The sequence below is a fragment of the Sorex araneus genome, chromosome 1 (genome assembly GCF_027595985.1).
Source record: "Sorex araneus isolate mSorAra2 chromosome 1, mSorAra2.pri, whole genome shotgun sequence".
NCBI classification, from domain to species: Eukaryota; Metazoa; Chordata; class Mammalia; order Eulipotyphla; family Soricidae; genus Sorex; species Sorex araneus.
The window spans coordinates 404,880,297-404,896,243 of NC_073302.1; the positions used below are offsets into that span (position 1 = coordinate 404,880,297).

The 15,947-nt window shown below is 51.8% G+C and overlaps 1 protein-coding gene across 6 annotated transcripts in view; it reads right to left on the reverse strand.

The window, feature by feature from the left end:
• ATXN7L1 (ataxin 7 like 1) overlaps positions 1-15,947 on the reverse strand; it is a 273,063-nt gene that overhangs the window by 70,224 nt on the left and 186,892 nt on the right. The window contains exon 1 of one of the 6 annotated variants that reach the window (XM_055121061.1): positions 7,547-7,616. The exons of the other annotated variants lie outside the window; for them this stretch is intronic. The gene's annotated coding sequence lies outside the window, so the exon portion shown is untranslated. Of the gene's footprint in view, positions 1-7,546; positions 7,617-15,947 lie in introns of those variants that run through there. 6 annotated transcript variants of the gene reach the window in all.

A 15,947-nucleotide genomic window follows, 5' to 3' on the forward strand; every position in this document is an offset into this window, starting at 1 on the left:
CCGAAACATCGTATAGAGGCGACCGCTGATATAATTATGTTTATATTTAATAATTCTTTTAGGAATAATTTAAAAATATTTTTTTCTAGGAATAACTTTGGAGAAAAAGAGCCTTTCCTTCCAAATGAGCTCATTCGCGGTTAACGCGCTTAGATGTTATTAATAAAATTATGATTAATGAATAGGATTGACTGTTCTCTTTGAAGTATCAACCTTCTTTTGTTTATTTGTTTGGGGGCCACACCCCGAGATGTTCAGAGGTTACTCCTGGCTCTGCACTTCAGAATGATTCCTGGCCGTGCTTAGGGGACCATATGGGATGCTGGAGATCAAACCCAGATCAAGCTGCCTACAAGGCAAGAACCTTATTGGCTGCCCTATGGCTCCAGCTCCTCAACCAATGTAACTCTACCTAAACATTTCTACTCTCCATACATTGGTCATCTCAACGATTAACTAATCTGGGGGGCCTCCAAAGAAGTGCAGAGGGGTCCTGGGGACCACGGGAGTTAACGCCTGTCCCACTATGTGGGAGCAGAGTTCAGTGCTAAGGAAACAATGAGGCTGCCCCACAGGCACCCTCAGGTGCTGGGGACCATGGGCACCAGTACTCGGCAGTGCCTGGGGGACCATGTGGTGCCAGGGAATGAACTCAGACTGAACTCCACACGCAAGGCACGCATGCCAGCCCGCTGAGCTGTCCCCACCCCGCTCAAACCCAGGTCCTCACTCAGGCAAAGCAACTAAGTGCTCCATTACTGAGCTGCACCCTGACCCCAGACTGGTTAATATTCAGTCACAGATGTGCTGGAAATTTAGTCACACCCTTACCATCCACTCACTGTCTGGCTCTTTTGTTCTGTTTTATAATTTCTTTTTTTTTTTTTTTTTAAAAAAAAGCGATTTAGGATCTGCTTTGAGGTATGGTTCCCCAAGTGAAAGGTGCAATAGTTCAGAGCTCTCATAACACATTTCTTTCCAGACGACAGAAAGAGCAAAACCATCCATTCTGCAAATGCTGATCATGAGAACCACTGACCTACCCAAGTGAAGGCAGAAATTCACCATCGGCCCTCCCATTAGGAATCAAGCGTCCAATACATCAGCAATAACCAACCCCATTGATCAGCAACCCCTGGGCTCGCCCTTTCTGCCCTTTGGCCAATAGTTACAACAATTGATTCAAATTTTTTCCCCTGCAGGCAGGCACGCTCCTAAACACTGGGCGGATCTTACAGTATTTAATTCTCAGAGCACCTTAGCAAAGATACTAGTATTGTCTCTGTTCTCTGTTCTCTGGCTGAGGAATGGGAGCCCCAGAAATAGGAGTGACTCAAGGCCACAGAGCCGAGACACCTCAGACCTGGGATGAGCAAGGCAAGTGTGCTACCTGCTGTACTACTGCTCCGGCCCAGGCCATCTCAGCTCTTCAGAGCTCTTCCCTGAAATCTCTTATGATCCTGCACGAACAAGAGAAGCCCCCTTTCCCCCACCCACCCACTGTGCACGCGCCTTTCAGCAAGGCACCTCTGTCACATTCCCAGAGAACATGAGATCCTGGTCAACAGCCCATGCCCAGCCTGAGACTTCCAGCCCAGTTCAGCCGGGAAGCTCAGGATCAAAGCAATGACAAATCCAATCCTTTTACTTTATTATTACTCTTCTCTGTATTTTCTATCACAGGAAGTCCAGACCAAGACCTCAGCTACCGGCAGTTCTAAAACCACGTGTTTCACCCGGTGCACCTTCACCAGACAGGTTGAACTCAGGGTGAGCTCTGAGAGCCACGGGAAGGGGGCTTGGAAACGGACTCTGAGCACTCGGAATCTGCATTCCCGTGTGGAAATCCTGGCCACCCCACGATTCTCCCACTCCTCAAATCCACTGGGTTCAGGCAAGTCCACGTCAACAAAAGATTAGGAAGCATCTTGCCACCTCCCTCCCCCACCCACCCCAGGCTCCTTCATGGTGATACTTTCATGCTTGTAACCTCAATGTCCTGTGTGTAAAAAAAAAAAAATAAATAAATAAAACAAAAAACCAAAACCTCAGCACAAACACCTCGAGAGTGGCCGGCCAATATATTCCATGTGGTTCCCTGCACCATTTTTGGAAAGAACTGACTGGGAATTTTCCAATCTGGTTTTTGAGGGAGCAAGCGCCTCCCAGCAGACTTTGGGCAACCCCCCCCCACACACACTTGCAGCCGGCCATGGTTGTGTAAGGTCCCCTAGGCTCCGGCCAGCCCCTGCACGCTCATTTGTCACCCCCACCTGTGAGGGCAGGTGCCTGGCAAATCATTAGCCAACCTCTGTTTTATCAATGGATCTTATCTGCTCCGCACAGCAAGGCTTTCTCCTAAGGACAGCCTGGGCTCCCTGGGGCCCCTTTCCCCCGAAAACATGGGAGCCGGTGGGGGGTGGGGGAAGACGGGCAGCGAGGTTCCCTCCGTCTGGGGAACGGAATTAGACACGGCTCAGCCCAATCTTGCGCCAATTTTTGGCAGCAGCGGCAACCGGGCCAAGAGTGGAAGGCCACGAGGGCCCATTCTCCCGAGAAACTTGGCCAAAGTCACCGGGCTGGCTGGTCGTGGGTTGGAGGGGCCGGGGCTGGAATCTGAGCTTGTGGTCTCATTTGCTGCGGGACTCGTTAGGCACTAAATATAGCGCCACTGTAGTCAGTGGAGGACGACTGAATCAGCCTTCCTCAGCAGCGGAGGAAATGAAGACACAGGAAAGGCAAGTGACTAAGGCAGGCAGGGGTGACTGAGCAGCACACTGAGCTATGCCAGGCGGCGCTGGTGCCAGGAGTGCGTGCTTGTAAGCGCAGTGCCCACACCCTCGCAGGCCTGAGTACGGCTTTAAAGACATCAAGGCCCGAGTGTGTGTGTGTGTGGGGGGGGGCGGGGTGCAGCTTACCGGCCCGGTGCCTGTCACTAATTCACTGAGAGGAGGTCTTCTTCATTCCTCTTCAGTGCCTCTCTCCTGCCACACCACCTGCGTTGTCTGGGGCACTTTGACAAATGCCAGTGGGTGGGTGTGTGGTGGCCAGCACTGTTTTTGTTGGCTGACGCCCCCACAGGCTCTGCTCCGGTTTCTTGCTCCCTGGGTCCTCCTGTGCCCATCCACTCATGCAGGAAGCATTTCCGGAGTGTCTGCTCTGTGACGGGTCCCAGGCAAGCTCTCCGTGGACACTTGGCCACGCACCTCATCTTGTTCCACGGCCCCAAGAAGGGGCTGCTACCGGGGGCCTCCTCGTGATGAACGGTCTCACGGAAGCTTGATGTGATGACCAAATAAGAGCCAGGTCACTCCCTCCATGCCTTGGCAGCTGGCCTGGACCCCGAGTCCAGGCCTTTCCTCCGTGCCATGCTAGAGAGACAGTCTCGTTCCTTCACACTTGAACAACAGGCCTTCTCTGAGGATTCTAGACAGTCTTTCACAGCAAGACACGAGTCTGAAACTGACCACAACGCTTCTCCATCCCATTCCTGGGCAGCGCCCACCTCCTTCCTGCCCTTCTGCTTATCGGATGAAGGCGCAAGTTTCTGAACTCAAGCACTGCTGGGTAGGGTTAGGGGAGTCCCAGGGGCTTTCCGGGGTCCTGAAATACTTCCACCCACCTCCAAGGATGACTCCAGGAAACATTGCACCTTGCTGACAGAAAACACCACAGCAAACTCTAAAATCACCGGGGGGTACTTCCAAGGGACGGGGGTGTTTTCCTGGAGCGCAAACCGCCACCCACAAATAATAACAAGAACTCAAAAGCAACCGCAACCTTTGATCAGGTAATCTGGAAATTTAGTTTGGAAAATAGAACTCAAGGAAATATTCCTCCCCGCCCCCTCCCTCCCAAAGTTCAAAGATATTCTCAGCAGTACTGTTTCCAAAGTTAAAAAAATCACCAAAAAAATCCCCTAAATGGTCTATAATACAGCCACTGAAAATGAAGGTTATCTCAATCTGAGCACATGTGTAAATGCAGTTAGTGTTCTCAAATCCACAAGAAGCTTGAAAATGATCACACACTGTAAACACTAGTCACCACACTACGAAAACATTAACACACATATAACATGTGTGATTATACAAGACAAGTAATGTGGAAAAGGAAGGATATTCTGAATAGATTTTTTTTTATTGGCTGTTTTTTATTAAAGCTTTAGGTTCACCTAAGAAAAACGATAAAAATTGGGCCAAAGAGATAGCACAGAGGTTAAGGTGCTTTGCCCACACCTGTCCCAGGTTCGTGTGCAAACTGGCATCACATCTCTTCCCCCAAGCACTACCAGAAGGGATCCCTGAGCACGGAGCCAGGAGCAAGTCCTGAGCACCGCTGGGTGTGTACATCCCCTACTCCAAGACAGCAATTAGGGTTCTTCAGTGGCACAGCACCTGTCTGCAGGCACGAGGCTGAGAACCTGAGCCCAGCACAGCCTCACGTGCCAAGTGTGAACCCAGTACTTGGGGATCCCACAAACCGCCACATCCAAGCACATCATCAACCGCTGGAAGTTTTGCATCCAAATGTGCAGACTGGACCCCCCCACGCCTACCCGCCTCCGCAACATTGCGACCGACGACAAAGGCAAAGGGGAGTGAAAGTTGATAAAACGTATGTTGGCACGATCAGGCGAATGCCTTCACCCCTGTACTATCTCTGGGGCCCCTCTAGCACTTCTTTAACACGGAGCATGTGCCAGGCACTGAGATGTCCCAGGCTGGAAAGTCAGGCCAGACGGCACTGTGCTTTATCACCCGAGGACAGAGGTCAGACATCAGCCTCTCTGGAACAGTACCCGCAGCCAATGCAGACATCCTCTTACCCACACCAGCCTTCGTTTGGCCCAGCCAGCATGGCAGTGCCCATACAGACGGGGAATGCCACCTGCACGCTCCAACTGCTTCATCAGTGTGACCTCCTACCACACCCACCACACCAGCCATACCCATTTAAAGACTGGTATATCCTACCCAGACCTGCGTGGGGTGAGGGGACCAAGGCTTAAGGATAAATGGGGGATTCTTCTTTAAGACAGTGATGCAGAAGGGCCGGGGAGATAGCACGGCATTGGCCTTGCCCTCGGGCTAACCCGGGTTCGATTTCCCCCCACACACACACCTCCAGCATCCTATGTGATCCCTCGAGCACTGCCAGGAGCAATTCCTGAGTGCAGAGCCAGGAGTGAGCCCTGCACCCCTGCTGGGTGTGGCCTCAAAACCAAACTCAGAAACAAAAACAAAAGTGACGCAGATGTTGTCCCTGCCTCAAAAGGGACAGGTGCGGCAGGCAGTAGAAGCCGGGCAGAGTAGGAGGCAGAGACCTGGGTCTTGAGGGAGAAGATGGATTCTTACTCCGCTGCCCAGACAATCCCGTCTGGAGGCTACTCTAGCCTTTCCCTAGGTGTCTTGGGCTAAGCACATATTAGAAAAAAAAAACCTTGTCTGTCACTGGCAGGCCAGGTCCATTGGCTCGAGGGGGCCAGGGACGATCACAACACAAGGCAGATGGGGTAGCCAGGAACACACTCCATAGAATATCATCTGGGTGGCCGCGGGTTTGTCAGTCTCAGGACAGTCACGCCAGAGCCCCCGATCTGTGTATTTTATTCAAACCCTGATCGAGGTGATTCTCTGTGCCAGCTTCGGGTATCGCTGGAGCTAACCACACTGTCTTTGGGGTCAGAGCAATCTGGGCTCCTATCCCAGCTCTGTCACTCATTAGCTCTGGGACTGGGGCAGAGAACGCGCCCCCTCCTCCCCTCCCCCCGTCAGCCCCAGTTTCATTATCTATCAAATGGGAACAACTGATCTCACACTGAACCCTGAGAACCTCTGATCCACACTGGGCAGGAATCCCGCGGGCACCTCATCCCCCTTTCTTGTCTTAGCACACACTGTGCTTGCTGCTGTATTTATGGGTCTCCGGGCCCTAGAACGGGGCGCAACAAGGATTGGTGTCTCGGTGCCTCTTTTCTCCCTGGCATTGAGCTCAGGGGCTCATTCTCACTAGCTAGCCCTGACCCTGCTCGCTTGCAGGCGAGAGGGAAGAGAGGTGAGAACTGAGCACAGGGAGAGCCGGGAGCCCAGTGCCGGGGCAAGGAGGCACTTCATCCGAGTTGCCCGGAAGGAGAAAACATCGATCTTAAAGAGAAAACATCGATCTTAAAGAAATCAGAGTTGAAAATGCCATGTAGTAGCTTTCTCCCCACCCCTGAAGGAAAACTGCTCCAAGGACCCTGGGCTCTCCAGGGGAGCACGCTGTTTAAGGAAGCCACCAGAGGTGCCAACCCCGCCCCCCCACCCTCCCGCCAGGCCAGAGTGCAGACCCAGGTCTTGTCTCAACGCGCGCTGCTAAGCTGGTGGGTGGCATCATCACTCAGAGCCCCTCACCCGCCTGGGACTGCTGTGACCCTGCTGCCACCGTCACTAATAACGGAACCGCGTCCGCTCTTCTTGGAGTGGCCGTTGGCAGTGGCAAACAGGAAGTTGTCTTGAAGTGGGGTGTGGCCGTGCCAGGTCCATACCGGCAGACAGAGCCCCACGACTCTCTCCCCACTGCCCCCTGCTTCGGGAGCCAAAGGTCTGCGCTGCTTCTGTGAACACAAAACTGCAACTCCCTTGAAGAGCAGCCCTCACCCCTACTCCACCCCGGACGGAGGGCAGAAACCGCAGCTGGAGTCCCTTCCTTGCACACTCCTCGGTCACTGGCTGGTGTCCCCGGCTCACGGAGGGCGTGGGGGCTGGAGCCTGGGGAGACTTCTTTCCGTTGGACTTCCCTGAGGACATGCAGGAAGCCAAGCTGGCCAGATGCACTGGCCCTTGCCAGGGAGGCCACTTGGCCTTCCTATTGGCCGAACACCGACCCCCCCAACTCCCCCAGCTCAGCAAGCACCCTCACCCTCTGCTGTAGGCACCCAGCACCCTCCGACCGCCTAGGGAGGGGGTGGTAGGGGGAGAAGAAGGCAAAACGAGGGTTGCCAGTTTCGAGAAACACGTGAAGTTGGACGCAAAGGGCCCTGCAACATTCCCTCACCCCGACAGCATAGTAATAAACAAGGACCAAGAGCAACAACTGCGAAAGCCAGCGCCGGGTGCAGCCAGAAAGTGCTGGGCTCTGCACGCGCGCGGCACTGCCCTGGGTGGGGGGCCGTAGGGGCAGGTTCCCCGAAACGTGCTTCCTGGTGCTAGCTAGCAAAGGTGTGCTCTCAAAATTTTCCACTCGGCTGGGGCCCGAGGGGTGCGCCTGCAGAAGGGCTGTCCCAAACGGACGGACTGGGTGCTGGTGGTGGTGGTGGTGGGTGGTGGTGGGGTTGGGGGCGGACCCCTCTAGCCTCCTGCTCCAGACCTCCCCTCCCCATTCCACGCTCAGCCGTGCATGCAGCTCCAGCCCCGAGCCGAGCTGTCGAGGGGACACCTCCGGGGCGGGCGGGCGGGCTGGCAGCAGGCTCCGCCAGCCCTGCGCGCTGCTGCTCTCTTCCGTGACCTGGGCCCGGCCCCCGCGCCATCCTGGGTGGCCCGGCGTGCCCTACGCTCACACTTACACATCCCAGGGAGGCCGCCTGGCCGTTTGGATAAGGGAGGCTGAGCCAGTGACACGCCGGGGCAACGCCGCTTGCTTGCTCGCTCGTGGGAGACGTTTCCTGGGCTGCTGGCGGAGGGCCCTGGCCAGTCAGAAAGCACCGCTTCCCCTTTAAGAGAGCACGCCCAGATGCGATTAGGGAAAGGCAGAAAGAAAAGCCCGGAACAGGCAGGGTTGTATCCTGAATTTGGCAGACCAACTTGGGTTTGTTCTTTACCCCGGCGCGTGCACGCGTGCGCGTGAATGTTTTTGCGCACACACACACGCGCGCGCACACACACGTGCACCGCTCCCCCGCTCCCTACCCCCCAGGCTCATCTGAGTTGTCACTATTTAAGGAGACCTGGGGCGGTGCTCCCGCCACAGTTCTGTGCACCCCAAGCTCAGTGGCACCTGTCCAATCTGCAGAGCTGGGAGCCTGCCTTCCCTGCCCCCACCCCCCCACCCCCCCGCCCAGGGCTTGTCCATCCTGATGGGCAGAGCCCGCTGCAATATCCAGCCCGAGCTTGGGAGAGGAGAGAGGTGGCATGAGAAGGGTGGGGAATGGATTTTTTTTGGGATAGTTGAACTCTTGAATGCCAGCAGGGAGTTTCATTTATTCTGGAGATATAGAAAGCGTATTCCCTGATCTTGGCGAATATGGGACAGATGAGAGGGACAATGGGCTGGTCCCACACCCATCAGGACTCACAAAAGGACACATGTCAGGTGATCCCACTGACATAGAAAAACCCAAAGAGGTAAATCCAAATAGTCAGCGGGGGAGAGCATGCAGAGGAGAGGGGTGGGGGGCACTGCTGAAGGGGAGTGTGTGTTCTCTGGGGAGTGGTGGTGTGTTTTAGAGTTGAAATTGGCAACAGTGGCAGGACACAGCTAACAGACTTAGCACCACCTAATTGTCCAATTTTTTTTGGGGGGCGGATGGGAGTATTGGTCACACGTGGTATTTTATCAGAGCATACTCCTACCTCTGTGCTCAGGGATCACTCCTGAAAGTGCCCGGAGGACTATACACATCGGTGCTGGGGATCGAACTGGGAGACACTGTGTGAGTGGCAAGTGCTTTAGTCTCTGTACTAACGGTCTGGCCCTCACGATCCAATTTTAAATGGTTTTATCTGAACATCACCTCAATCTAAAAAACATTCTCTCCTGAGTAGAGAGAATAGTACAGGAGTTAAGGCACCTTGCCTTGCCTGCAGGCAACTCCAGTTTGATCCTTGAGCACTGCCAGGAGGGAGCCCTGAGCACAGATCTGGGAGCAGCCCCCAAAGTACTACTACCAGGAGTGGCCTAACTCTCACTCCATGCCCAATAAAATAGGAAAAAAATAATAAACACACACACACACACACACACAAAACATCTCAGAAGGGTAAAGTGTGTTTGGGACCATTTTATCTTGGGTTTCATTTCAACACGTCCTATATAATTAGCCTACTCCCCGATGAAGCTTACATCCATCCACCTTGGTAAGGAATGCCATCTTCTAATAAGGAGAAAGAAACACAAACCTCTGAGCAACAAAAGCATTTTAAGACTCTTTAAGACTCCCTCGTAGAACTCTAGAGAATTACAGGTGGGAAGATGGCCCAGGCCCCTCCTGCTCTGTGAGCCCTTTTGGGGTGTCTTCTGTGGCAATAGCTGAAACACAACCAATGCCAGGGTCCTGATTTGGGGACTCTGGCTTCTTGGCTTCCAAGAAGGAGGTTTTTGGGTCACATCCGGCGATGCTCAGGGGTTACTCCAATGACTTCTGGTGGTGCTCTGGGGACCAAATGGGATGCTGGGGATGAAACTTGGGTCAGCCACGTGCAAGGCAAATGTCCTACCCGCTGTCCTATCACTCCGGCTCCTTCCCAGGATGGAGGAGGACCTATCGGTGTCTGACTTGGAAGGGGGGTAAATCTGGTTTCTTACACTTCCATTTTTGTGGGATGGAGCCAGTGGGAATGGGGTTGGGGGGCCCCGCCCACCCAACCAGCCCTTCTTCATGGGGGAGCCCCAGCCCCCTCTCTGCAGTCACCAGCAGCTAGAGGGTTCCCTTGCTCCTGACCCGAGCGCAGCCTGTCAAGGGCAGAAGAGGCCTGCGGAGTGTCGCAATACTCAGAAGAAACACAGACAAAAGGGCAGGCCTGTGTGCAGCCGGGAGCCTTTCTAGAGAGGATCAGTGTGCTGAGTTCCAGGCAGACTGGGGACAGCCGCCCTGGGTCCTCCCTCCTAGAACCCTCTGCCCCTCTGGAGCAGCTCTGCCGCCTTCTCCCACTTCTCTCTCCTCACCCCTCGCACCAACTCTCCAGGAGGGGCCCAAGCTCTGGGCCAGCAGGCGGCTTAAGATAGCAAGATGCCCAGAAGCATACAGCTCTAACCTCGGAGGTGCTGTGAGCACAGAGCTTTAGTTCACACCGTCAAACCAGCAGACTCCAGCCACCATGGAGAGTGGCAGGGGGATTTCTCAAAAATGAAGACCAGGGGCTGCAGTGATAGCACAGCGGGTAGGGCGTTGGCCTTGCACACGGCCAACCTGGGTTCGATTCCAGCATCCCATATGGTCCCTTGAGCACCGCCAGGAGGTAATTCCTGAGTGCAGAGCCAGGAGTGACCCCTGTGCATTGCGGACTGTGACCCAAAAGAAAAAAAAAGTGAAGACCAGAAATACCTGATGACCCAGAAATTCCACTTGTGGTTACTGAGCGGGAGGCGGCTATCTGGCTGTGGATGCCAATGGGACTTCTGGAGGCGATCATAAGGTAGGATGGGTGTCCAAGTAGGGAGGGCACACCTGAGATTACATGAGGTTGTATTTGAACAAATGAAAGTTACCTCAGTTACCGTCATTCCACGACTGCCTCCAGCCCTAACAAACCAGAGAAACCCTAACTCAATTTAAAAATGGGGCTAGAGAGATAGTACAGAGGGTAAGTGGCACACTCATCTTGTCTTGCAAGCAGCAGACCTCCAGATATGATCCCTGTCTTACACAGGTCCCCCCACCCCCCACCAGGAATGACTCCTGAACACAGAGCCAGGATTAAACCTTGAGCACTGCTGGGTGTTGGCCACGCCCCAATCCAAAAGTGTGACCCACACAGAGAGCAGGGCAACTAAGTGTTTGAGCATCACAACAAGGGTTTAGCTCCACGGTTGTTGCAATAACAAAGGGGAATATGATAGAAAAGCTCCAAGTCCAGAACATAGCTCAAAGGGCATAAATATGGGGGAAGGGGGAGATATATCGTGATTCTTGGTGGTGGAATATGTGCACTGGTGAAGGGATGGGTGTTTGAGCATTGTATAACTGAGACTTTAACCTGAACGCTTTGTAACTTTCCACATGGTGAATTAATAAAAGAATTAAAAAAAAAAACAAAGGGCATAAATATACGCTTCGTATGTAGAAGCTCACTTGTGATCCCCACTACTGCACGGCCCCTGCCCCCGACCACTGAGTTGGGTGCTGTCCTTGAGTACCACTTCCATCAGGCATGGCTCCCCCAAGACCCCCCAAATTAAAAAACAGATGAGAGTCAAAGAGATAGTAAGGATGCTCAGGCACTTGCCTTGCACATAGCCAACCCTGATTCGATACCCAGCACCGCATATAATTCCCCAATCACTGGCAAACAAGTACAGAGCTGGAATAAGCCTAAAAAAAAAAAACAAAAAAAACACCTCTCCCTGACTCCCACAAAGAACTAATGATGAATATCAGTTAATCTGTAAGGAAATGCAAACCAAAACGGAACGAGAAACCATTTCATACCCATTAGATGGCATACACCTATATATATTTGTTATACATATTTTGGGACTGGGGCGATAGCACAGCGGTTGGGCCTTTCATGCGGCTGACCCAAGTTTGATTCCTCCGCCCCTCTCAGAGAGTCCGGCAAGCTACCGAGAGTATCGAGCCTGCACGGCAGAGCCTGGCAAGCTATGGGTCAAATATCTAGTTTGGGGGTGGCAGAGGAAAGACTTTCCAATTTCTGAGGTGTCTGTTCATCTGCCTGGCCAGCCAATTTCAAGCCAGAAATGACCTTTCTGAATGCACATAGGAGGTGAAGAAAGTTTATGACTGACCATGAGGTCAACTGGCCAGCTCCTGCAAACCTGGATGTTGGGCAATGTTAACAGATATTTATATGACTAGAAATTCTAGACATATTTTTTTTAATTTTAATTTTTGTGTTGTTTTATATAGTATCTGGGCTGGAGTGATAGCACAGCAGTTGGGCATTCGCCTTTCATGTGGCCGACCCGAGTTCGATTCTTCCGCCCCTCTCTGAGAGCCTGGCAAGCTACCAAGAGTATCGAGCCCGCACGGCAGAGCCTGGCAAGCTACCCGTGCGTATTGGATATGCCAAAAACAGTAACAATAAGTCTCTCAATGAGAGACGTTACTGGTGCCCACTCAAACAAATCAATGAGCAACGGGATGACAGTGACCGTGACCATATATATTTAAAAAAAAGGCAAATAAGGCTGGAGACATGGTACAATGGGTAAGGTGCTTGCCTGGTAGGCGGCTGACTGAGTTCAATCTCTGGCACCCCGTATGGTCCCCCAAGCCCTGCCAGGAGTGACCCCTGAGTGCAGAGCCAGGAGCAAGCTTTGAGCACTCTTGGGTACACAAACCTTCAAAAACAAAGAAATAAATATTGGCAAGGACATATGGGAGGGGCTAGGGAGATAATCCACAGGACCCCTTAGCACCGCAGGGATTAGCCCTGGGGGTCCTCTGCCCTGCTGGGTCTGGGCAGCACCACATCACTGGCCCAAACATGGATCTGCTGGCCCAGGCATCACCAGGAGTGGCCCCTGCAACCCCTGAGTGCTGCTTGGGAAGCATCCCCCAGAATAAAAGAAAAAGAATACGGAGAAATTGGAACTTTGGTGCATTGTTGATTGGAATGTAAAGTGATGCAGACACTGTGGAAAACAGTATGCTGGTTTAAACACAGAATTACCATGTAATCCAGCAATTCTACCCCTAGGGGTATATACCCAAGAGAATGAAAAAACAAGTGTCCAGTGACTCACTCCCACACTTATGTCCATAGTGGCACTATGCACAACAGCCAAATGTCCATCAATGGACAAACAAAAATCATGGCATATGCCTACAGTAGAATATTATTCAGCCATTCAAAGGGATGAAGTGCTCATTCATGAACCTCAGGAACATTACGTAAAGTGAAAGTAGTCAGACACAAAAGGGTCACATATTTCGATTCCATTTATATGAAATGTCCAGAATAGACAGGTCCACAGAGACAGAAAGCAGATCGGTGGCTGACAAAGAATGGTTTAGGGGGGAAGGGCAAATAATTGCTTAATAGAGTCGAGGTTTTATTTTGGAGTGATACGGCAATTGGAACTATACAGAAGTGGTGATTGCACAACATTGTGAATGTGTAAATGCTACGGAATTGTTTGTTTTTAAAATGGTTCATTTTGTGTTACGCCAATTTCACCCCAAACAAAACACACAGGCAAGCTAAGAACCAGGATAATCCCCAAGCATCTCCCAAATAGAGCAGTTTCAGGAAAAACTAGAGTCACCTTCAAAACCTTTCTTGGAATCACTTAACGGAGGTAATTTGGAGGTAATTTTGTAAGTTTGTGGCCAGCAGGAGACCACGGCCAGGCACACCAACGTCCAGATGCCTGACATGCCCAATTAGGGGCTATGAAGAAGGGTTAGCCTGTGTTAACAATAACACATAGCATAATAAACACAAGTGCGCACACACAGAGACACACACCAGACAGGCTGGTCTAACCTGTGTATGAACAGGTGAGTGAGGCACAAGTCCCTTCAACCATCCTTGACATAGCATCTCTCCATCGCAGGGACTGTCACTCCAGTGACAGAATCCTAATTTCCATCCAAAGGACCTTAGTCTTACACCATGCAGTTCAACAGGTAGATTGACCTGTAGTAAGGACTCTTACAGGGAATCCTCTGCTAGCCCCTGCTCAGAGGTGGTGCGGCCCCTTCCAGCACTCCTGCCAAGGGCTGCCCAGCCTGACTTCTCCGCATCAGGGCCTAGAGTGGCTGGTGTTTTCCGAGTACCACTTAGGTTGGACAGCAGCAGCTGCTGGAGAGCTGCGGTCAGCATGAACAATGCCTGCCCAGCAAGCCTGTTTCTGCCTGACCCAGCCTAACACTCCTTCCAAAGACACCTTGCCCAACTTCTGTTCCTCGAAAGCTTTCTTCAGGTGAAACATGCCCAAACACCCTTTCTGCTAGACATCATGGTTTTTTTTTTTTTTTTTTTTTGGTGGGGGGTGCTTTTTGGGTCACACCTGGCAATGCTCAGGACTTACTCCTGACTCTGTACTCAGGAATGACTCCTGGCGGTGCGTGGGGATCATATGGGATGCTGGGGATCGAACCCAGCAAAACGCTCTACCCACTGTACTATCATCGCTCCAGCCCTAGGCATCATTCTTACCACTCCCATTATTTCACGTTATTCGCTCCCACTGTCTCACAAATAATAAAACTCAGAAGAGAGATCACTACAGACTGGAGAGCCAGGTGTGGATAACTCCTACCTGTCAGGACATCAGTTTCCTCTGAACATAGAGACTTTCTGGTTTCTTTTTTGGGTGGTGGGGGCACACCCGGTGATGCTCAGGGGTTACTCCTGGCTCTGTACTTATGAATTACTTCTGGTGATGCTGGGGTGGGGATCTATGATGCCAAGGATCAAACCCCAGTGAGCCCCATGCCCACCATACCCACCGTACTATAGTTTTGGCACAAGACATTTTCTGAGAAGTGCCATATCATCCTTAAGTTTTTAAATATTTTTTTTGGGGGGGGTCACACCCGGCGATGCACAGGGGTTATTCCTGGCTCTGCACTCAGGAATTACTCCTGGCTGTGCTCGGGGACCATATGGGATGCTGGGAATCGAACCTGGGTTGGCTGCATGCAAGGCAAATGCCCTACGGGCTGTACTATCGCTCCAGCTCCACATCCCTGTTTTATCTGGCATACTTTGTGACCAAACTGCTTACCCACCCACAGGCATACTTTCAAAACAACACTTAGGGGAAATGGAGAGACAGTACAGATGTTAAGGCGCTTGCCTTGTATGTGATCCATTTTGGTTCGATTCCTGGTATTACATATGGTCCCCTGAGCACGGCTAGGAGTGATTCCTGAGCACAGAGCCAAATGTAAGCCCAGGTGTGGCCAAAAACCCCAAACTAAATAATAAGTGAAATTAAAGTGATATCTTAGTGGGAGCCCTGGCAATGGGTTAGTGACAGAAATGCCTCTTTTGCGAGCACGAGACCTGGAGTTCAACCCCCAGTGCCATCGACATGCACTGAACACCACCACCAGAGTGTGCCTGAACACATCCGAATAAGAATTTGAGTTTCGATACTAAGATTCACCCCCTAGTGAGCACCACAATCAAGCATGTGCCCTGGGCCTGATCTTCGCAACAAACACAGCAGGGAAGGAAAGGAAAAAAGAATACATTGGAAACCAATTGAACCTCCAGACTACTGAGATATGTTTGGACCCTGACCCACCCATATGCAAACATAACCCCGACATCATTGCCATCCTTTATTATTATTATTATTATTTTTGCTTTTTGGGTCATATATGGCATTGCACAGGGGTTACTCCTGGCTCATGCACTCAGGAATTACTCCCGGTGGTGCTTGGGGAACCATATGGGATGCTGGGAATCGAACCCGGGTCGGCCGCATGCAAGGCAAATGCTCTACCCGCTGTGCTATCGCTCCAGCCCCACCAATGCCATTCTTCTGTAAGTCCTCACTCACGGTGAAAGATGACAGGGCCAACCATGCAAATAGGCCCCTTCTGAGTGACAGCCAGACGTCTGACTCCACGGGGCCACCTCCCATTCAGGGCAGGTGTGTGACCCTGCCCATATTTCTTTATATTCTCTGGGAAGAAGCTCAAGGATGGCTGACCAAGGGGGTTAGCCATCGCCTCCTCTTTTAGTGGAACCAACAAGGAGTCAAGCTTTCAGCCTTTACACAGAGTGAGCAATCAAACTTTGCTTTTATAACTGACCAGAAGCACAGTAATAAGGAAACAGGCAACCTGGCTTTCCAACTCCCTAAGTACCTTCCTTAAGAGCAACCAAACAGACACCAAGGAGCTGAGGTGCAGACAGGCAGCACCAGGCCCAGTGCCGGAGAGTCCAAATCCAGACTCTCCTTCCAGAATTTCCATCCTGTGAGGTTAATCAGGTTCTGGGGCCATGGGGAGAAGTCAATGAGATTAGGCATGTAAAAGAGGCTTAAAGGTTAAGTCAGGCTATGCAAACATCAAAGAACAGTATTACGATTATGACTGTTATAAATCA